This window comes from Lycorma delicatula, chromosome 6 (genome assembly GCF_047948215.1).
Source record: "Lycorma delicatula isolate Av1 chromosome 6, ASM4794821v1, whole genome shotgun sequence".
NCBI classification, from domain to species: Eukaryota; Metazoa; Arthropoda; class Insecta; order Hemiptera; family Fulgoridae; genus Lycorma; species Lycorma delicatula.
Genome location: NC_134460.1, coordinates 40449422 through 40473801, shown reverse-complemented (window position 1 = coordinate 40473801; position 24380 = coordinate 40449422).

The following is a 24380-nucleotide window of genomic DNA, read 5'->3' as shown; positions in this document are numbered from 1 at the left end:
CAAAAGATCTATTCTGAAATACTGCACATTTTTTTAACAAAGAGTATTGCAGATACATATGTGGACAAAGAATATCTAGAGGAGATTTGGCATATAGGTTGATTCTGTTATTACGAATATGTGCATTAAAATTTAGATACATGCAGCAGAGTCTGACCTATGGTATCTGTTGAATCTTCCTGTAAGAATCATGAGAACTTGTCTGTGTTAAAAAATCTTGCATTTCCCGATGCAGATGTATGTAGCAGGTGCTAACATGCAGGTGGATATAAAAATGGATAGTTGAAGAAATGGGTCCTGAAAGAAAGCATTACCTTTATCAGAAGAATGGTGCCAACTTAACCCTGGTTGATGGTCAACGGGAAGTTAAAGTTTTCTATGTGTTAGATATTGAGAAATGCACAACTGACAACAATAATCTCTCAGAAATGCATTCTTAATTTCTCTTCATTCTAGAAAAGAATCACTGTCCTATTGAGTAAAACACACTGGAGATAAAAAGTAGCCCTCAGCCAATAGGATTCCTATAGGACTGATTGTCTCCATTAATCATTAAACTATTCAATTTTTGGTCCCTGTTGATTGGGACCAATCAAGAGGTATAATCAGTAAATATAAGAATAAAACCATATTCTTAACATTAGAATGTTAAGAATAAGACCAATGATACTATTTGGGTCAAAATGTGGAATGTCAGAACTTTAAACAAGATTAGTATATTAAACAATTCAAAAATTGAAATATGTTTAGATTTTAGACTGGAAAGATGAGCAGAATTTTTTGTAAGGGAATTATAGGATTATCTTGAAATGGCTAAATGAAGATGTAAGAAAAGTAATAATAAAAAATTAGAAAATAGGTTAGGAAGTATGGTATTATAAAAAACAAAAAAATGACTTCAGTCAGAGCAGATTCAAAATCCAAATCAAATATCTTCTTTAGTAGAACATAATAAAATAGAATGAAATGTGAAAACAGATTACTTGATCACGTATTATAAGAAGTGACAAAAACTTAATAATTACGGGAGATTTGAATTCTATTATTGAAAAATGTAAGAAAATGTAGGCTTTCAACATTTTGTACCAAATTATAAACTAGCAATACTGAACTCTGTTTTCAAAAAAGAAAAAGATACTATTAAGAAAGTCTGGAGATATGATTTGTATCAGATACTTTATATGATGTGTTTAGGCAGTGATCCTAAAATCAAAAAGTAGATTGTAAAAGATATTCTGGAACAAGAGTGTAGATTGTAGTTATAGAAACTAAAAAAGAAACTGGCAACAAAATAGTTAGCTGAAAGTTACTGAGATGAAGGTTTTGTTTGAATAATTGTATGAACGCATTCATAAATTACTACACCAATAACCCTAGAGAAAATTAATGTAAAAATTTAAAAAAGTAAATAATTAAGCCAGGATAATAGGCTTTAGAAAGAAAGACAGTAAAGAGTAAGAAACATTTAATAACAAAAAAAAGATAAATTATCATTGAAGAATGAGCACAAGATATATACATAAAAGTGTAAAAGATATAACCAAAAAATTTGTGAGCTTCTTAAAAAGATAAACAAATGAATAGATTGATTTTGTAAATCAACAAATGAGTGTTAGTTAAAATAGTAATGTTTTGATGAAAATGTAGGAAACTAGAACATTTTCAAGCAAAATGTACGATTCAGTGCAAAATGAACTATTATTGGGAGGCAAAAAAAATTACCCTTCACAAAAATTTTTTTTTTAACTTAATATCTGGCCTATGTTTTATTTTAAACATAAAAAAGTATAACCTGAATTATAATAATCAGACTCGTGAAAATGGTCCTTATTTTTTATGCCCATAGGGAAACAGAAAAAAAAATAAGTTGCTCAAAAATTTAATTCACAGAAAAGGGAACATATAAAATTGGCATAGTGTTTTCAGATTTCAATTACAAGCACTATAAAGTACAAGTACAAGTACTATAAATGTAATACCAAAATCAGAACAAGCAAATAATTATGACTACTCTTATCTATAAATTTAACCCCCTCTCCTAATTATGGTTTAAAATAACTTAGAACATTTTATATAAGATTAGAGCAAAAGATTGAAAGTGGATTAAATAAGACTAATTTTTATTTGGTAATGAAAACAGTAGAGGTAAATCATAACTTTCAGATTAATTTGGAAATGAGACTGAAGAGAAACATGGCTACCTAAGTGACATTAATAAATACTGCAAAGGTCTAGAATTTGAAATGGAATAAAATGATTACATTTTTAATCTTATGTGGAATTAAAATATAGAGAGAAGAAGAAAGAGAACTTGATAGTCTGTACAAGAATCAAATATCTACAGTCGATTTAAAAGATCAAGAAAGCAAGTTCCAATACAGAAAAGAAGTAAGGATACATAGTCTATCTCTACTGCTTTTCAACTTATAGATGATGCAATAAAGACTTGAACTAAAAGTTTGGAAGTGGATTAAAAACCCACAGAGAAAAGATTAAGAAGTTATGATTTTGCTCTTTTTGCTGAAAAATATGTTTGGAGAAATCCTAAGTAATATAGATTCATTGATGGAAGAGAAATTTAATTTAATCCAAAAATAAATTAATGTAAAAACAAGAGTAATTTAATGTAACAAAAGGAATAATAATTATGCATATCAGAAGTTGAAGTTTTATTTTGTAAACTGTGAAATTGCAAAGAATGAACACAAGAAGGAAGATATTAAAATCAGTTTAAAATTAGGAAGAAGAGCCTTTATGTATAAAAGAAATTTGTTTGCAACAAATAAATGTTTAGTAACTAGATATATATTACTTTATAAACCTTTTTGGAGTTACGGTATACAATAGTGAATATGAACAAAAAGAAACTCGAAAAGGTAAAGGCTTATGAAATATTATATTGTAAAAATAAAGTAGACAAAATCTAGTAGACAAAGCTACATTAATTTTCTGTGACATTCAGTTGTGAAAATTATGTAGATTTAATTTTTTAAAGACAAACTGAAACAAATGTATAATATTTAAAATACTCATATCAGAATACTTTTGTGGCTTCAATATATGGTGCTGCAGTTTATTTGGGATTAACTAATGTTATTGCCAGTGGTAGGAAATCATGTACTTCAAACACAGTTGAAAAGTGTACTTAATTTGAATTGTGTCTGTTTATTTTTGTTTCATTTGTATAAATGTTTCACAATGTTCTTTTTTCAAGTGCATAAAAGCTGATACTTTAGTATGTGTACATGTGTTGGTGTGTGTTTGTGTGTATGTGAAAGCAGAGTTAAACTTTTTTATGAGTTCTATACAGTACACAACTTTTTTTTAATTTAAATTTGTGAGCTGTTTTTCTAAGTCTTTGTTTATATTGTATATGTTAGAGTGACATTTATTATTGTTTTGTTTTGGTTATTTTAGTTCTTGGTTTTATTTATATTGGAATGAGTAAACAATGAGTGTGTTGTTATACCCATTTATGCATGATATAAAAATTCAAGTGAATTTTATCATAATTATAACCAACATTTTTATCCCATGATTCTTTAACTGTATTTATAATGTTATTCTCATGTAATTTTTCAAAATTATATTATACAAGCTGTGTTTCTTTTTTTCATTGTTTTTTCTGTATTCTAATATTATTTACAATATGTATATAGTATTATTTATTATATTTTACTTCTCAATTCATAATTTGTATTTTCACACTACTATATATATATACATATTATATTAATCCGATAACCCAAGTACAGAATTAATAAAATAAAATAAATTAGGATGGCACCTACTTTATTCCATTAAACAAGCAAGAACGCTTTTGTGAGTACCTTGCATCATCAGTTGCTTTATATAATTTTTCAAATTATACATTAAAATTAAAAACCTTATACTACACATGAGATTTAAAATTGTTAAAAGATCTTTTTTCAACTAAATCAAGAAATAAAACTAAAATGTTTTTAAATTGTAAATTAAAATTAAAAATTGCATATATATCAAATATTAAATCATTAATAAAATTAAATTAAAAGTAAAAATTAAAATCAATAATAAAAATAAAATATAAATACATGTAGATTAGCTACAGTTACTGTAGCACTGTTCTGTACAGTTACATAACTTTGGCTGGCTAGTACTCGCGAAAGCACACTTGCTTGGGTTATGGAATAAGGTAGGTGTCATCCTATTTTATTAATTCTGTACTTGGGTTGATCGGATTAATATAATTTGTATGGTGGAGAGGAATATGATTCTTGAAATGAACAATTTTTGAAATATATATACCTAAATTAGTGAATCATATAACATTTACACTTCACATTTTGTAAGTTATTGTTGATATTATACACAGAATACAAGTTTTTATTAATTTAATTTTCTCAATGTAATAAGTGCAGAGTATGTATTAAATAAACAAAAACGTAGTAGAATAGTGATCTCTCTGTAGTAGTATAAATTTTTCCTGTATCTGCTAATTGAAATCAATTTAATTGAAAATAAAATCTTTAAAGCAAAATAGAATGTCACAAAGTGGTTTTTTTCAGTAATCATAAAAAAACGAACGTACTGTAATACCTGTTCCCCCTCCTTTAAACAAAAATGATGATTAAGTACTTGCTATTATATTTTGCAAACAACTATTAATTAATAAATGTCATGAAATAACAATATGAGTCAGTTTTATTGTAAAATTTAATAAACATATATGTGTTATTACTATAATCTTTAACCTTATTTTGGTTTTTCAAAATGTAATGAGTAAGTCTGTAACCATTTTTCTTTTATCATGAATCATGTAATCTTTGCAGAAATTTGCTTGATTATTTTATCTCTAATAATAATTTATCAGTTCTCAGGTAAATATGAAAACGTTTAATGAGATTAAGTAATTTAGGAGCGTTACTCCATACTGAAATAATACAGTTTTGGATAAAATATTATAGTTTTTAACTGTAAGTAATTTTACTGCTTCTAAAAACCTTATTTTTACAAAAAAAAAACTATTCGTAAGTATCCTATTATTTTTTCTGTTTTTAATCGAATCTCTACACCATTACTACCCAATAATATTTTTCAAATTAAAAGAATAATTTATATTTCACCGTATACAACAGTTTTTTAAATATATGTTAGAAGTATGTCTTCTGGAGATTTTGTTCACTTATTTGTTTCTCTAAACATATTTTAATCTCCATAAAGAATAAAATTAACTATAATTTTAGAGATGGCATTTCTAAAAAAAAATTAAAGTTATTGAATTATAAATGTAAGCTTTTAAAAGTTGCTACTTGTTTAGGTGAGTCAACCTCCATCAACCTAACCTAATCTGACCTGGACAATGGAAAACGCTCATACTGTAACATAAATAATGGCACTGTTCACAAACATCAGAAAAACCATTAGGTGGAATTATCTAAGTAAGTGCCTAAAAGTTTAGGTATTCTTTGTTATGATGTATGTAGGAATACACTTTCTTTCTCTTTCATAGGTTTACTCTTCATTGTAAATTTATAGTTTGTTTAAATTGCTAATGTTTTTAAGCTACAAAAATTCTAAACAATCTAAAGGAAGTAATCCTCATTTTGATCAATTTTAAAATTAATTAATGCATTCATTTATTCATTACTAAACTAACTTATGAAAATTCATACGATTAAATTAGAAGTTAGAAGTATAAATAATTATTACTGAATTCTTTAAATTTTTAAAGAATAAATGATTATTCTTTCTACCACATCTTCCAACATTAGTTGTCCTAGGAAGAGTTAGTAGTATTAATTCCAATAAATATTAAATTCATAGTAGTGACTTTTCTTTATCAAAATATTTCAATCTGTATAATTATATAAAGCAAAATTTTCAACTACATTTTATGTTTTTTTAATGACCTGCTTGATTTTGGATGTCTGATTTCTTAAGGGTCTCTTTACTTCAGCTACTTTGAACCTTTACTTGAAAAAATTATCAGTCTAAGAAAATATCTTTAACATTATTGGATAATTTTTTTCAGTTATTATATTGAAATCTAATTTGTTCAAAATAGTAGATAAAAGAGATTGTCATGTAATTTTTGCATAACAACAAATCAGCAGCAATATATAATAAAAATACAAAAAAAAAAACATAATAAAGTTATTATATTTTTTCGTTTGTTCTTATTTATGAGTTCTTATTTTACAGTTAAAGTGGTGAAAGTATGACCCTCCTACCCATAAAGATTCTGGACAAGAAAAGAGATTCAGAGTTTATTTACAGATTTATAAAATAAAATAGGATAATAGCAATCCTCTAACGGTCTAATGAAGGTTTTAACTTTAATTAACATTTTCTCTCTAGAAGTACTTCAGAAAAGTTGTCTATGATGCTGAAATAAAAATTTAAATGTTTATTTTAAGGCAATCAATCTTTTTTCTTTATTTTTTTGTTTGTTATGAAATATTGAAAATCAGCAGCTATGGTCATTAGCCTGTTGGAAACTGGTAGCATATGAAAAGATGGCATGGTTTACCAGGATTCAAACTCAGGACCTCTGCACGAAATGCTGAAACACTACCTACTTAGCCAAGGTGGTCAGCTGATCATATTGATTGTATCTGTAGTATCATATTGAATGCTAATAGTATATTTAAATTGTCAAAAAATTTCCACTTTTAATATTTTTATTGCTGAATTGTTTGTCATTATTTACTTTAGTCTTGTGCTATTATTTAAAGTTAAATTATTTTAATCAAATTTAATAACAAAATTACAGTGCGTACAATGAAATTAAAGCTTGCTTTCACAAGGCAAACAGTGGCTATGCAGGGTATTATATTACTCTTTTCTTGTAACATTATGCTCATTCAGAAACCTAGTATTTTAGTATATAATATGTTTAACTATTTTCATACATAGCAAAATTCTCTCCACAACTAAAATTTATTAATTTTGTTTAACTTCAGAAAATAATTTCTTTAAAAATATTTAATTTCATTAAAAAAAATAGTGTACTTATAAATATATCTTACTGTATACAGTACAAAAACGAATAGTTTATACAGAATGGAAGCCCTGAACAAATTTAAGATAATATTTATTGTACAAATTGTTTATGAATAGAATGAAAAGCTTCATAGTCAAACTTGTGAAATAGTTACGATTATTATGATTTTATTAAGGAAGAAACTATAATGTTAGGAAAATTAGAAAATAACAAACATTTAATAAGCAATCATAAATGTGAGAAAGAACCACTGCAGCTGCAGCTTGTGGGATTTCAAGATCACAAGTTCAAAAACTCTGAAGAAAATAAATCTTCTTAAATCTAAATCACAGTCGTACTCATTCTAGACACCAAAAAAGTATAAAACATGTTCATGATACAGTGGATTAGACAGTTTGGTCGAGGCATTCTAACAACAGCTAATGAGTGTCACGCAAAACATAATGAACTGCCTATATTAAATTAATAAATTATGTGAAAACTTCAAAAGAGTATTCAATGTAAAAGTTCTAGAACTACATTAGTAGCTATCCTGAAAGAGTTAGGGTTTAAGGGGTGTAAAACTGATAATAGGAAACGTCGAGTAGAAGAGGTTAGAATACTTAAGAAAAATCACCAATTGCAAAAAAAAAAAAATTCTTTGATTGTTTATTTAGATGAATCGTATATTTTAATGTCCCATTCAAGACAAAATAATGATCGGATGACAGTAATGCAGGAGTAAAAGTGTCGATTAATAAGGGTGATCAATTAATCATAATCCATACTGGAGGAAAAATGGAGTTCATTCCAAATGCAATGTTAACATGGAAAACAAGTTCAAAAGCGGTGACTATCAAGACAACATCAACAACAACAATTTCATGAAGTGGACATCTGAAAAATTAATTCCTGGTCTTCCCTCCCAGTCAGTCAGTGTTATCAATAATGGTCCATACCAACATTAACTTATAAAGAAGCTCCAAATGATAGGAAAAGTGACATGATTAATTTAGAAAAGAACAATATTCTGTTAATAAAGTAATGTCAAAACCAGAATTTTACAATATAATTGAATCACATAAAATTCAGAAATGAAGTAACATTTTGATGAACTATTAAAAAAAAATACGAACATCAGGTTCTGTGACTTCCACCTTACCATCCCAATTTAAATACAATCAAGATGGTACAGTCGGCTCTGAAAAGATATGATAGTAATAACACAGTAGTCTGACATTTTTTTAATGTCAGATATTAAAAAAATAGCTGAGGAAAAATTGAATGACATGAATAAGGATGATTTGAAACCATTGATTGTAAAAAAACTAAAACTGAATTTAAGAAGTTGGAACTGCTAATTAACGAAATGACGGATATGTCATACATCTAGAAAGTGGTAAAGTGACTGTTTTGATGAAGACAGAGAAGATGGTGAACTTGTTGCACAAGAGTTGTTGGACATAGAATCCAAATTTCAAGTAAGTGTTAATAATAGTAAAATCAGCAATGAAAGCAATCGTGCAAAAAAAAAGAATTTGAACATTCTAAATAATAAAAAGTTCTAAATACTGTACAAAAAAGAATTGTACAAATATAATTGTACATCTAATTTATTGTAATTACAGATACAATATAAATTCAAACACTAGTTAAGATTTTTAGTTTAAAAATACACCTAAATTAAAATTCTTGTTTTTGCCATCATTGTTTATTGAATTATTAGTACTAATTACAAAATAATGGTTTATAACTGATAAAACATGAAAACGATAATAAATTAACATGAATAAATAAAATTAGCACAGTTATTGTTGTTATCCTATTAGAAGTGTAAATGTTTTCAGATTTGGTAGTAATGCAGTCTCAACCTTCTCCAACACAAGGTTTTATTTTCATTGTATATACTGTACTTCGTTGTCATTTCTTCAGCAAATGATTAGAACTATGTAACTAAATCTTCAAAGATCTAAAATCTAGATTCTAAATCTTCTAAATCCTCAATCTTCTTAGAATTAACAGATATTATTTTTCTGTACTATTTTACATTATAGTACTAATGTAATAAGTAAAAATTTGAAATTCAGATAAAGATATTACAAAGAGAAACTTGCAAATTAAATATTGCCAGAAATAGAAAAGGTTGCATGTGTATATAATTTGTAATATAGTATTTTGCTGAATATTATCAGGATTAAAATTAAATACAAACTGTATTTAATCGTGTTTTTAGAGTTCAAAACTATTTGTCAATTATAAAATCCCTTATTGGATAAACATGGATCATAATCATCATTAAAGAAAAGAAAACAATTACAAAAATATATTGTGTTTGCCATCTTTTATTACAGAATGATGTTGTCCCTTCCCTTCATTCCGAAGGTTCCATGTTAAAATTCCATTAAACCGTAATACTTTTTCATAAGTAAAATTTTGATATCAAATTCCCACACATAAGTTTTAAGAGTATAGGATGACTTACTCAACCAGTTATTCAAAAAACAAAACAAAACAAATAATTGCATATAAAACACAACCACCAAATATGATGCTTTTGAAATATATAAACTTCTTTTTTATCAGTTTAACCTCCAGAACCACCATAAGGAATTATCAGAGGATGAATGAAGATGATATGGATGATATATGTGAATGTAAATGAAATGTAATCTTGCACAGTCTCAGGTCGACTATTCCTGAGATGTGTAGAATACATAAACTAAACTACTTCTACTGCACAGTATTCCACATTAAATGAACAGAAAATAGCATCAAAATAAATAAAGTAAACACTTAAAAGCATTCCTTAATCAACAGTTTTCAACCTTGTAGGTGCAAATCACATATCCATACATAAAAATTTTGACATTCATTAATTTTGTGTAAACAACAAAGATACATTCTTAACACGCTCTAACATAATAAAAAATTACTGGGTATTTCACTTTCAGAGGAAAAAATAAAATTGCAATAAAACAAAAAGTATGTGTAATATAAATGTAACTTTTTTTTTTTTATTTTGAATTGTGTGACATTCCTTTATGTTCAAAAAAAATCATTCATATGGTCTCCAAAGCTTTGCTTGACAAAACCTAGTCTATAAACAAAATTTTGAGTGACTTTCACACAAATCAGCTTGAATTCCATTAATAATATGTAAAATATTTGCTTTCAAGTCATCGGTCGTTTGTGGTTTCTTGCTACAGATTTGTAATTTAACTTGATGCCAGAGAAAAAAATCATACAATCTTGATGGCCAATTGACATTACGATTTTGTGAAATTATAAAATTTTCAAAGTTTTGAACCATTAAATGAATTGTTTCAGCAGCTATGTAGTATGTGGTACCATTCTTTTGAAACCACATCTCATTGAAAACAAAATTTTTTAAATTTGCAAACTAAACATCATGAATCACTGCTCAATAGTGTTCACCATTTATTGTAACAGCATCTCCTCATTTAAAAAACAGCCCACTGAAACAACCTGCCCATATAAACAGTGATTATTTTCAGATTTAATGGCCACTGTTGAATCATTTGTGAATTGGCATCATCCCAAATACGGCAATTTTTCTTGTTTACGAAGCCATCAAGCCAAAAATGAGCCTTACCTGAAAAGAAAATTTTTTGAAGAAGATTTGAATCCACTTTGAGCTGGTCTGGAGTCCAATGAGCAAACTATCAGTGTAAAGAATGGTTCTGTGGCTTTAATTCTTGAGTTAGTTGAATCTTATGTTGATGTAGACCAAGATCTTTAAGCAAAATTCATCATGTTGTTGAATATAAGCCCAACTTGTGAATGATGTGAAATTAATTTCAATTTTCACAAACACTTGCACTTACAGCAGCAATGTTCTCTTCACTCCTTGCATTTCTTTTGTGAACTGGTGTTTTAACATCAAGTAGGGAAAAAGTTTCTTTGAATTTTTAAGTAAATGATGTATTGTGCTTTTGTCTGGTCAATTATGCACACCATAAATATCACAAATCCCATGTCACATAGCTACAATCGATTCCATATTTCAATTAAAAATTTTTATGATTTTTAAATCATAAAAGTTGAGACATGTAGTGTTCCTTGATGATTTATCAGAATCTACTGCAAACAAATGACACTTGAAAATTTTTTTTAAATTATCATCACCACCAATTCTGTAAATTTTTTTGTGCTCAGTTTGAAAGACAAACATATAAAATGATATACTAATTAAACAGATAAATTCAAATCTAACACACATTTAGATCACATTCTAGATACATATCAAACTTAAGAAAATAGTCAGAATATCATCAGCTGAAACCAGATTTAAACATACACCACTCGCTTAAGATGGTCACAGCAATAACAACAAACATTGCTTCATTAGTGTTTAAAAATTAGCAAACATAGACTCAGAAAGTTCATTAGATATCAGGTAGATTATTATAATTTTTATGTACCCATTTAAAAACCAAATTATGGACTACTCTAAAGCTTACTTGGGAACTGACATGGAAATTGACCACATATTAGTTGTGATAAAATGATATTTAAAGTTTAGGAAACTTAAGAAGAAACTTACAATGAGTTGGATATAAGTAATCTTTTTTTAAAAATGCTGTAAACATATAAGAAACTAAAAGCAAAATCTTCTAAAATGGTTGCCAATACAACACAGTAGAAAATGAATGATTTAGAAAAAGGAAATATGTAGGCTGGAAAATGAACAGTAAAATTTAGAAAAAAATCATTTATAATAAGAGTTTTTTTTAAACTGATGTTTGAATGCAGAAAGTTGAAAGGTTCAAAAGATGATGAAGTCAGGAAACTGTTTAAGGTTGCTCATTAGAAATAAAATACAAATCACTTGGTTTAAGAAAAGATTTAGTGATGTAGATAAGTACATTGTAAAGTTAGATGAAACAGTATCAGAAATGCTAACAGTAAAATAGGGTAAGAACAGCCAAAATACTAAAGATAATGTAGAGAGGAGAAAAATTATTGAATGAGGTTTGGAAGAGGCTAAAGAAATTAATTAGACTCACCAAAAATACTAGTTTATAGACAAATAAAAAATTTGATGGAAGAAGTACTAGATGAGACTAGGTTGTTTTCAGAAAGAGCAATAAAGCAAAGTAATAACTGCCTTCCTTTCTGGAACCGAAATGGTTTTCAGCAGTACTCAAACTGTGAACAACAGTCTTCAACTGGACATCAGTGGAATTAATAGATCTGGAGAGTGCATTTAACAATGTAAAACAGAATAAAAAAGCTGACCATCAGTTTGAAATGCACTGTAAAAAACAATTATTTCCAATTTAAGAATTAAGTACTATAAAAAATAGAAAACAAAGAATTGGAAGTATTAATTCAAAAATGAATAAGAAAGTGATAAAATTTGATCCATTGTTTTACAAAAAAAAAAAAACCAGTTGAGAAATTGATGATGAAATCACTTGAAAATCCAATAAAAGAAGGTAAATATATTATGATTCACTGATAACAGTGATATTTTGATGGAATCTAAGTTTGAAGAAAATCCATTACATTTAATGAAACATTACATTTACATGTATTACTGATTCATTACATTTAATGAAACAGTACATTTTTTAAGTACAGGAATAAAACAAACAAGTAAAGTTTTCATAGGAAAGAATTCTGCCAGTATAAAATTAGTCTGCTACAATTAAGTAAGTAATAAAAAAATTCTTAAAAATAAAAAACTGATTGATGTGGTGGTCTGTAAAAGAAGATTTTATCGATAACTTTTCTAAGTGTGTAGAATGGAGAAATTTAAAGATGAAAAATATTGATAGTACTTAAACTAGAAAGAAAAAGAATGGTAGATTTTTAAAATGTTCTGTTACTGGAGAATATTGAAAAATAAGTGGATCAGTTAGTTTTAAATAAATAAATGCCGTGTATGACTTAACATAAAGATTAATTCGTAAGAGAATATTTTTAAAGAAATGAACTAGGTAACAGGCAATATTTGGAAATATTCTGGTTTAATTAATTTGGTAACTACAAGACAGAATGAAATATTAAGAACTGATACCTGAGGATATGGGATGTAGGAGTGTACTGAGGTTACAAAAAAAGATCACCACAGAAAGTAAAGAATGGTCTGCTAGGTGACTGCAATGTTTAACCCACCGGGTTGGTCTAGTGGTGAACGCGTCTTCCCAAATCAGCTGATTTGGAAGTCGAGAGTTCCAGCGTTCAAGTCCTAGTAAAGCCAGCTTTTTTTACACAGACTTGAATACTAGATCATGGATACCGGTGTTCTTTGGTGGTTGGGTTTCAATTAACCACACATCTCAGGATTGGTCAAACTGAGAATGTACAAGACTACACTTCATTCACATTCATACATATCATCCTCATTCATCCTCTGAAGTATTATCTAAATGGTGGTGTTACCGGAGGCTAAACAGGAAAAAGAAAGGTAATTGCAATGTAACACTCCATCACATTCTTGTTGACGGTAGGTTATACAGAATTATGGGAATGTTCAAAATTGCACACAACACTGATAGTATTGTAGCCATGATGCAATGAAGTAGGTAAATTTTTAAAATCTGTTTAATTGCTGCCAGAATTTTAGTTTACTCTTACAGAGTTTTTTCTTTTTTTAACTTTTATACATCTAAATGTTTATTTGTGTTTCTTTTTTAATTAGATATCTGTTTCCTTGATCTGTTTAGTGCCTCTGTTGTTTTTGGAAAACAGATTTTAAAATAAGTCAAAGTATTATTTAAATAACAAAACTGGAGGGGATTCATACAAGTATTAGAACAATTAGTAGTTCATAATAAGTATGTTTAACAAACCATATAATGTACACAGTTTTTAAAAAATATTTATTTATGCATACATATTTCATTTTTTGGAGAAATTTTGTTGATTATTATATTATTTATATTGTTAGGTTATTTACACTCTGTATTTATCAGGTAAATTTTTATTTATATAATTATTATTATCTGTAATTTATTTATTTTATATATACTTGTTGAATATACATCTGTGTATACTTTTCTTTAAGTTAATCACTAGTTTACTCAGAACCTGAAAGCTTGTGTGCATGGGAATATTGTACAACATATGAAAATAGTAAAACCCAGGATTCAAACCTAGAACATTGTGGATAAAAGTTTGAAACACTATCACTCCATTTTTCAATGAAAATACAAAAATATAATTGAAATTTAAGAATAATATAATTAAAACTTTTTCAAACAAAACATGCAAATTTTGCATACTGCACACATTTTTTTTAGTCAAGTACTAAAACATTAAAAACATGACATTTACAACACATTAGACATGTGATGAAAGTAACATTCAAAATGAACACAATATAAATCAAATACACTACACAATTACACTGTTATTATACACTAAAGAAGTTTCTTAACTGTTTCAAGACAGACCATAAACAATAGTGCCATCTGCAGAATCACTTACAAAGAAGATGCATAATAGCTTCTGGAAGCACATTTCCATATATTTAGAGAATAGATCTTTGTATTAATTTTGTTTTTTTAACATTTTATCATGCTCATCAGTGGAAAATATTCTTAAACCCATCTTGCTTATCGTTATTATTTTTTGTGTCATCTAGGGATTACATTAAGAAGACAAACTTTACCCACACATAACTGATTCAGGCTCCTCTATTATCTTATGAAAACCCCATCTTTATTTACTTTGATCAAACTCAATAATAAGTTCTTTTATATGACATTAATATTATGATATAACAATAATAATCATAATGTATAGTAATATTATTCAAAATTCCATTCCATGAATCTCTTTTTCTTTAGATATTCGTACAGAAAAAAAATTTGTTTATTTCAATGTGTTACTATAAGAATTTAAAATAATTTTATTTTAATAATATTAGATAGTTTCACCTCCTCTATGAATCATGAGACCTTGCCGTTGGTGAGGGGGCTTGAGTGCTCAGGGATACAGAGTAGCTGGACCGAAGGTGCAACCATATCAGAGAGGTATCTGTTGAGAGCCAGACTAAGGAATGATTCCTGAAAGAGGGCAGCAGCTCTTTCAGTAGTTGTTAGGGGCGTGAGTCAGGACGACTTAAACGGCCGTATCAACATCACTCAGTCCTCTGAGTACTGCGCAGCTGAAAGCAATGGAAAACTACAGCTGCTTTTTTTCCAAGAAAATGTGGCTCTCTGCATTTTCACATAGCAATAATGGAGGCGCCTTCCTTGGTAAAATATTCCGGAGGTAAAATAGTCCCCCGTTCGGATCTCCGGGTGGGGACTACTAAGGAAGGGGTCACCAGAAAATTAAAAAATAACATTCTACGAGTCGGAGCGTGGAATGTTAGAAGCTTAAAAAAGGTTGGTAGGCTAGAAAATTTAAAAAGGGAAATGGGTAGGACAAATGTGGATATAGTAGGAATTAGTGAGGTTCGGTGGGAAGAGGAAGGCGACTTTTGGTCAGGTGATTTTAGAGTAATTAACTCAGCGTCAAATAATGGGCAGGCAGGAGTAGGTTTCGTGATGAACAAGAAGATAGGGAGGAGAGTGGAGTATTTCAAAACGCATAGCGATAGAATCATTGTAATAAGGATAAAATCAAAACCTAAACCGACAACGATTGTTAACGTCTATATGCCTACAAGCGCCCATGATGATGATGAGGTAGAGTGTGTATACGAAGAGATTGATGAAGCAATTAAACACGTAAAAGGAGATGAAAATTTAATAATAGTTGGAGATTGGAATGCAAGCATTGGAGAAGGCAAGGAAGGAAATATAGTGGGTGAATACGGGCTGGGCAAAAGGAATGAAAGAGGGGATCGACTTATAGAGTTTTGCACAAAGTATAATTTAGTAATTGCCAACACCCAATTTAAAAATCATAATAGAAGAATATACACTTGGAAAAAGCCAGGCGATACTGCAAGGTATCAGATAGATTATATCATGGTTAAGCAAAGATTTAGAAATCAACTCGTTGACTGCAAAACTTACCCTGGAGCATACATTGATAGCGACCATAATTTGGTGATAATGAAATGTAGATTGGGGTTTAAAAACCTGAAGAAAAGGTGTCAGATCAATCGGTGGAATTTAGAGAAGCTTGAGGAAGAGGAGGTAAAGAAGATTTTTGAGGAGGACATCGCAAGAGGTCTGAATAAAAAAGATAAGGTAGAAAATGTAGAAGAAGAATGGGAGAATGTTAAAAAGGAAATTCTTAAATCAGCAGAAGCAAACTTAGGCGGAATAAAGAGAACTGGTAGAAAACCTTGGGTTTCAGACGATATATTGCAGCTGATGGATGAACGTAGAAAATATAAGAATGCTAGTGATGAAGAAAGTAAAAGGAACTATCGGCAATTAAGAAATGCTATAAACAGGAAGTGCAAACTGGCGAAAGAAGAGTGGATTAAAGAAAAGTGTTCAGAAGTGGAAAGAGAAATGAACATTGGTAAAATAGACGGAGCATACAGGAAAGTTAAGGAAAATTTTGGGGTACATAAATTAAAATCTAATAATGTGTTAAACAAAGATGGTACACCAATATATAATACGAAAGGTAAAGTCGATAGATGGGTGGAATATATTGAAGAGTTATACGGAGGAAATGAATTAGAAAATGGTGTTATAGAGGAAGAAGAGGAAGTTGAGGAGGATGAAATGGGAGAAACAATACTGAGATCTGAATTTAAGAGAGCATTAAAAGATTTAAATGGCAGAAAGGCTCCTGGAATAGACGGAATACCTGTAGAATTACTGCGCAGTGCAGGTGAGGAAGCGATTGAGAGATTATACAAACTGGTGTGTAATATTTATGAAAAAGGCGAATTTCCGTCAGACTTCAAAAAAAGTGTTATAGTAATGATACCAAAGAAAGCAGGGGCAGATAAATGTGAAGAATACAGAACAATTAGTTTAACTAGTCATGCATCAAAAATCTTAACTAGAATTTTATACAGAAGAATTGAGAGGAGAGTGGAAGAAGTGTTAGGAGAAGACCAATTTGGTTTCAGGAAAAGTATAGGGACAAGGGAAGCAATTTTAGGCCTCAGATTAATAGTAGAAGGAAGATTAAAGAAAAAAAAACCGACATACTTGGCGTTTATAGACCTAGAAAAGGCATTCGATAACGTAGACTGGAATAAAATGTTCAGCATTTTAAAAAAATTAGGGTTCAAATACAGAGATAGAAGAACAATTGCTAACATGTACAGGAACCAAACAGCAACAATAACAATTGAAGAACATAAGAAAGAAGCCCTAATAAAAAAGGGAGTCCGACAAGGATGTTCCCTCTCGCCGTTACTTTTTAATCTTTACATAGAACTAGCAGTTAATGATGTTAAAGAACAATTTAGATTCGGAGTAACAGTACAAGGTGAAAAGATAAAGATGCTATGATTTGCTGATGATATAGTAATTCTAGCCAAGAGTAAAAAGGATTTAGAAGAAACAATGAACGGCATAGATGAAGTCCTACGCAAAAACTATCGCATGAAAATAAACAAGAACAAAACAAAAGTAATGAAATGTAGTAGAAATAACAAAGATGGACCACCGAATGTGAAAATAGGAGGAGAAAAGATTATGGAGGTAGAAGAATTTTGTTATTTGGGAAGTAGAATTACTAAAGATGGATGAAGCAGGAGCGATATAAAATGTCGAATAGCACAAGCTAAACGAGCCTTCAGTAAGAAATATAATTTGTTTACATCAAAAATTAATTTAAATGTCAGGAAAAGATTTTTGAAAGTGTATGTTTGGAGTGTCGCTTTATATGGAAGTGAAACTTGGACAATCGGAGTATCTGAGAAGAAAAGATTAGAAGCTTTTGAAATGTGGTGCTATAGGAGAATGTTAAAAATCAGTGGGTGGATAAAGTGACAAATGAAGAGGTATTGCGGCAAATAGATGAAGAAAGTAGCATTTGGAAAAATATAGTTAAAAGAAGAGACAGACTTATAGGCCACATACTAAGGCATCCTGGAATAGTCGCTTTAATATTGGAAGGACAGGTAGAAGGGAAAAATTGTGTAGGCAGGCCACGTTTGGAGTATGTAAAACAAATTGTTGGGGATGTAGGATGTAGAGGGTATACTGAAATGAAACGACTAGCACTAGATAGGGAATCTTGGAGAGCTGCATCAAACCAGTCAAATGACTGAAGACAAAAAAAAAAAAAAAGATAGTTTCACTGTTAATAATTCTAATTAGCCACTAACTATTGCTAACATAATAGTGTAAATAGCTTAAAACATTCATGAATTGGTAAAGTGTTTATTACTAAATTTTTGCAATAATGTTGAATTTATTCTACACTGATGTTAAATAAAAAATTTAATAATAATAAAAAAAACCATATTATTTAATTTCACATGTTATTAAATAATAATGACTCAGTATTAACTTTACTAGAAAGAAAAAAAAATTAATAGCTAGAAGTTATTAGTGGTTTTCAGCAGTGCTCTTAGAAACACTCTTGGTTTGAAAGTAAAATAATATTCGCAAAAGAACTTATATTAAAACAAAAATTAAGGTTTTTACAGATATACCATTTCAAGAATAATGTTGTAAAAAAAGGGTTAAATTAAGGGAAATTAAGGGTTTATTAAGCTGTACCCAGTGAAAAGAAGGAAACTCAAGCATTAATGCAGTTCTGGGCCTTGAACCACCATTATTAAGATGTGAGAATAAAGATAAAAATGACGTTATAATCGTGTAAAAACGTTAATTATAATGTAAAAACGTTAATTTCAGAAGAGTAACAAATAAATTATATTTAAAAAAATAATATTACTGCTATTAAATGAAACTTACAAAACTACTGATTTTAATTACTAAATAATTTGATACACATAAGTACCATGAATTTAATTTAGAAAATCACAAGAAATACATTTTTGAAAAAATAAAGCACAATTAATTAAATGTACAAAAATGTTTCTCCTTTAGGGTGATTACAATAAGACAATAGTTAAAAAGGAAAGAATAATGATATCATTTTTTATTAGAACAAAATAATTTTGACTCATTAAATTAAAGATTAAATATTAAAGGGGAAATTAAATAAATAAAACAAATTGTTATAATCTTAAAATTAGCTCTTTTGTAAAATAATCTCTTTAACTTTAGGTAACTTATCCAGCCACTGTTCCCATATTATGATTATCATAACAGAGGAGTTAGTTATAATAGGTGTCATAAAATAAATGAGTAAGTTATGTAAACCTTTCTTTTTGAATTTCTATGATGAAGTTATTAAATTTTTTCAAGTTGCTTACATTACAACATATTTAATAAAATCTATTATTAAAGCAAGTTTAATAATAATTTTAAAGTTTCGCTTATTTACAATCAAGAAAGTAATGTCCATTATCAGCGATATTGCGACTGCAGTCCTCAATTCACTTTGTTTTTATTACCAGGAGTTCTCATTATCTATTAGTTAAAAAAAAAAAGTTATTTGCCAATAAGTTCCATTTGGATTTATATGAAGGTTTATGCATGCATGATAGTAATTCTAATTGCTCATAATAGAATAAAGTATTAGTTAAATGGAAAAATCCAACATTAACTAATAATTGACTCTGGCACACTTTCAAGGATTCTAACAGTTTTATATGTTAATACCACAGCATTTAAAACAACTGAAACACATATTCTTATAATTATTTATTAAATTTTAACAATATAATAAAATTATTCTCACAGGAGCATTTTGTATTGCATAATTTCATATGATATATGCTAAAAATGGTAACATCAGTTTGCCTCTGTATATAATTATTGTTTTATTTATTATTTAATATTTTGCTGTTCTCTATTCCTTTCTGTTCTATGCTAATCTTTTTACTTCTACATATTTATTACAACCTACATAATCAGATATTTCTTTTTAATTTAATTTTAATACATGAAAAATTCACTATATAATCTTGAAGCTTGTACCACAGGAAAATGAAATGGAGATGCCATGCCTGGTCAGGATTTGAACCTGGAACCTCTGTATGAAAGGACAAGATGTTACCACTCCACCTCAGAGATCGATGGAAAGTATTTGTTTTACAATTTCTTTAATTTTTGTCTTTCTCTATAGTTTTTCTTCATCTTTATTACAAATTTACTCTTTATTATTCTATGACTAAATTAATTAAATGTCTGGTTGTCTACTAAATATATAACCCACTAATTCATATTGTTAAAATATTCTGCCAAAAGTTTCTCTGGTTTTTCATTTATCTAAAACCTCTTAATTTACTAAAAGTTAAAAATTTTCTATTTACTAAAAGTTTTTGTTTTTACCAATTGGTTCTTAGATCTCATTTGTAATTTTACTACCTAAATAACAAAATTCATCTTCCAATGTATAATGATCCACTATCTTAATATTTAAATTTTCGTTGTCTTTCTTTCTAATTTATTTGATTACATCTTCAATCTTATTTATTTTTAAACTGGATTTCTATCTAAATATTTTGTATATTTTAGTATACCATTTCAATTCCAAACATTTAGTACCTTTTCATATCAAAATTGTTTTTTTCTTTTTTCTTAAAACATTTAAATACTTCACACTTAAAATGCCTTGTTTTAAATATTTGATAATATTTAATAAAAATGAATACATTAACATATGTAATTAAAATAAAGTTATCAGATATTTGTAATTACATAATACTATTATAAATAATGTGATAAATACGAAAACAAACAAATAAACAAGAAAGCTTAACAGTAACCTTGATGTACCTCTTCACTAATGTGCTACAATTCAGCATTTGTTAAATAGTAATGTACATAAAACACTGAGAAATGTAAGAGTTTAAATATTTCATTTTAATTTCAATGTATGTTCATTGTCTTGATATGTTGATAGGTAAATAAAATCTCTGGTAGGTTTGAAATCTGGCAGCTGCAATATTTCTATTTCACACTGTTTGCTGTTTGTCAGTTTTTATTTTTAGGTTACATTTACAAAACTTGTCTATACATAGATATTGTCCTGCTGTCTTTGTTTAGTTTCTGTCGTGGATTATATCTGTTTGAAATAGCATACTCCAGTATTATTTGAATAAAAGGAAAGACATACATATATATATATATATATGTGTGTGTGTGTGTGTGTGTGTGTGTGTGTGTGTGTGTGTGTGTGTGTGTGTGTGTGTGTGTATGTGTGTGTGTGTGTGTGTATATATATTAACTTAGTAAAATAAATTATTTTTTTGTCCATATATTCCTCTGTACTAATTAATTCCAAAAGTATACACAAAATTCAGCACAATCCACCAAAGTACTAATCAATCAGTTGATTCTGTACTTTGGTGGATTTTATAGAATTTTTTTATACTTTTGGAATATATATATATATATCTTTCATCACATTTGAATTTAATCCAGAATTAACAAAAAATATGAAAATCAGTTCTACATAAATTCAAAAATAAAAATTAACACAAAAAATAATTTTTAATAACATTTTACATCAATTATGAGATTTCACCATCATGTTTTATTATTTATGTAGATTCTGATGACTGTTGATCAGTTAAACACAACTGTATCTCAGAAAGACTTTAAAAGTTCCTCTAATTCTTTATCTCAATATTTCATTCCTTGTTATTTAATTTCTTTATACTATATAATATTTTGACAATTTTTTGCTGTAGTTTCATGATAGAACAAAATATAAGGATTAGAATTTTTGAAAAATTTAATTCTTTTTGGCTGTAGCAAATTTTAGAAACAAAACATGTCAAGAAAGTACAATGTAAACAAAATACTAATCTTTCAGTAAATGTTAAAAGAAATATTAAAAAAATTAACAAATTTATTCGTTGATTTTAAATTCAATAATATTCCCGTCCCTTGGGGACCCCTATGGATTAAGTACTTCTGGACAAATTATAGGAGGGCAGGCAACCGCCACGGCAACCTGCGGCGACTGATATAATGCTCAATGATGGTTCCAGTTGCCGCAGGGTTGCTTAAAAAGAAAACGGAAAAAACTTCTATGGATTGGTATTGTGAAGATATTCTTTTGCCACAAAAAATATGCCAGAAAATCTCAAACAAATTCTTTGTAAGCTGTAAAAATAAAATAAAATTAGAAGTAGCAAGAGGGCTACCTCCCGCCCTATACGTGCACTGCTTCAAGACCACCTTTTTTTATCTATAGAATTAAACTACTTCATTTGAAGATTCCTTAACACAGCTTGAATTTACTTATAGACTTGTTAATAGTTCACTGGCATGCAGATACACAACTATTTTTTCTTCATTTCCATTTTCCAAATCAGTAGTAATATTATTTCTTAGACCGAACCTCTTTCTGAAGTCCTCATATATGGTATACTCTTCCATTAGATGCTTGAGTGTAAGTGCTTTATTACAAACACCGCACATTGATCTTTCTTCGCCAGTTAACAAATATGAATTTATTATTTGTATGTGACTGATTCCAATTCTGGTTACTGCCACTTGTTCTCGGTGAGTCAGCTTCACGTTGCTCTTCCATTTATATGGAGAATTATTAACTGCATTTAGTTTCATATTTAATCTTCTCCATTCATTATTCCACCTGTTTCTTATTGTGTTAGACAATTTTTAACATCGCCCACTCACACAGGAATTATATCCATGTTATCACAGACTGTTGCCGTTCTGGCATTTTCATCTGCACTTTCATTTCCTGCAATACCAGCACGCTCCAGAGTCCATACAAATAAACACCGCTATTCTCATTGATTTAAAACATATAAAATGGACAGGATGTTTGCAATAAGGTCATCCTTAATTTTGTTGTTTTGAATTGAAGTAAGTGCACTTAGAGAGTCTCCCTTCCAGAAATGTTCAGAGTAGCGAAAAGCTTGCTTATGCCAATAAGTTCTGCCGTATAAACACTTGCCATATCTGGCAGTTTCCAAGAATGGGCTTTTCCATTTATATATAAGGAGCATCCAACATCATGTTCGCTCTTATAACCATCATAAATTTTTATGCATTCTCTGTAACTACTGACAGTTGATAAAAATTCTGTTGGATGATTACTACCGGCTTCTCTTTTATTTTTCCATGGGAGAGATCCAGTCTTGTGTTTACCGCTGGTAAGAGCATAGCAGTACTTTTCTTGTAAAAATTGCTAATCTCTTGGGTAAAGCAATTTCATATTTTCTTGTTAATTTATGATATCGTATTCCGGCTAGTCTGGAATAGGTAGCACAATGTTCGTACAATGCAGCCAAAGTATGATTGTTAAATTTTTGTTATTTATATGGATAGGAAAAGCCCCATATCTTATATGGATATTTACCCCATATCTTAGCAATAGGATTTCTCTTCTATAATGTTGTGGCATTATTCCGGCTTCTGATAGTAGACTAGTCGCTGGATTTGTATGGAATGCACCTGGCATATCTTATTTTATTGTTATGTATTATGTCTAACTTTCGTAAATGCAACTTTCTAGCAGATGAATACACAATACATAGTCGAGTTTTGATTGAACCAATGCTTTTTACAGTATCAGTAGTATTTCTTTATCTGAGCACCAAATGATGTTAGATAAATATTTAATAATGTTTAGGACTTTTTTGCATCTATCACTCAAGTTCTGTATATGTTATCCCCATGTAAGGGATTTATCTAATAATAGACCTAAAAATCATACATTATCTTGTATTCTATTGGATGGTCGTCAATGGTCAAAACAGGACTTTAGTAAGGAATTCTTTTCCTATAGAAGTGTACACAGCACGTTTTCTCTGTTGAACATTTGAAATCATTATTCCCCGCAACTTCATTGACGGTGTTTATCGCATGTTGCAATTTGTGCTTCATCATAGCTGTAGTGTTGCTGGCATATTCAATTGCCAGATGGTCAACATAGACACTTTTACTGATTTATGCTGGAATGGCTTTATCAGTTTGTTAATGGCAATCGTGATCAAGGTACCACTCAACAGCGAGCCTTGTGGTATGCCATTTTCCAATCTTTTTTTTTTGTCATTGTTAAATCATACTTGAAAAGTACAATCGTTCATGTAGTTGTTGAATAATACCGGCAGATTGTGCTGCGAATACCCCATTCATGCAATTGATACATTATTCCATAACGCCAGGTCATATCGAATGTCTTCTGCAACTCAAAGAAACTCCGATACAATTGTTCTTGTGTTGAAGATGTTATAATCGTATATGATATTCTCTAAACTGATCATTTGATCAGTAGTTGAATGCTACTGCCAAAAACCTGCTTGATGTGAAGATAAAGGATTTTCTTTTTCTAAAATCCAAACGAGTTGATTATTTATCATTTTTTCACAACTTTTTCCCATAGCGCAGTAAAAGAACTAAGATGGCAGCTGATATGTCAAATTTTGCTCAGATGCTCAAATGAGCAAGATGTGTCAAATTTT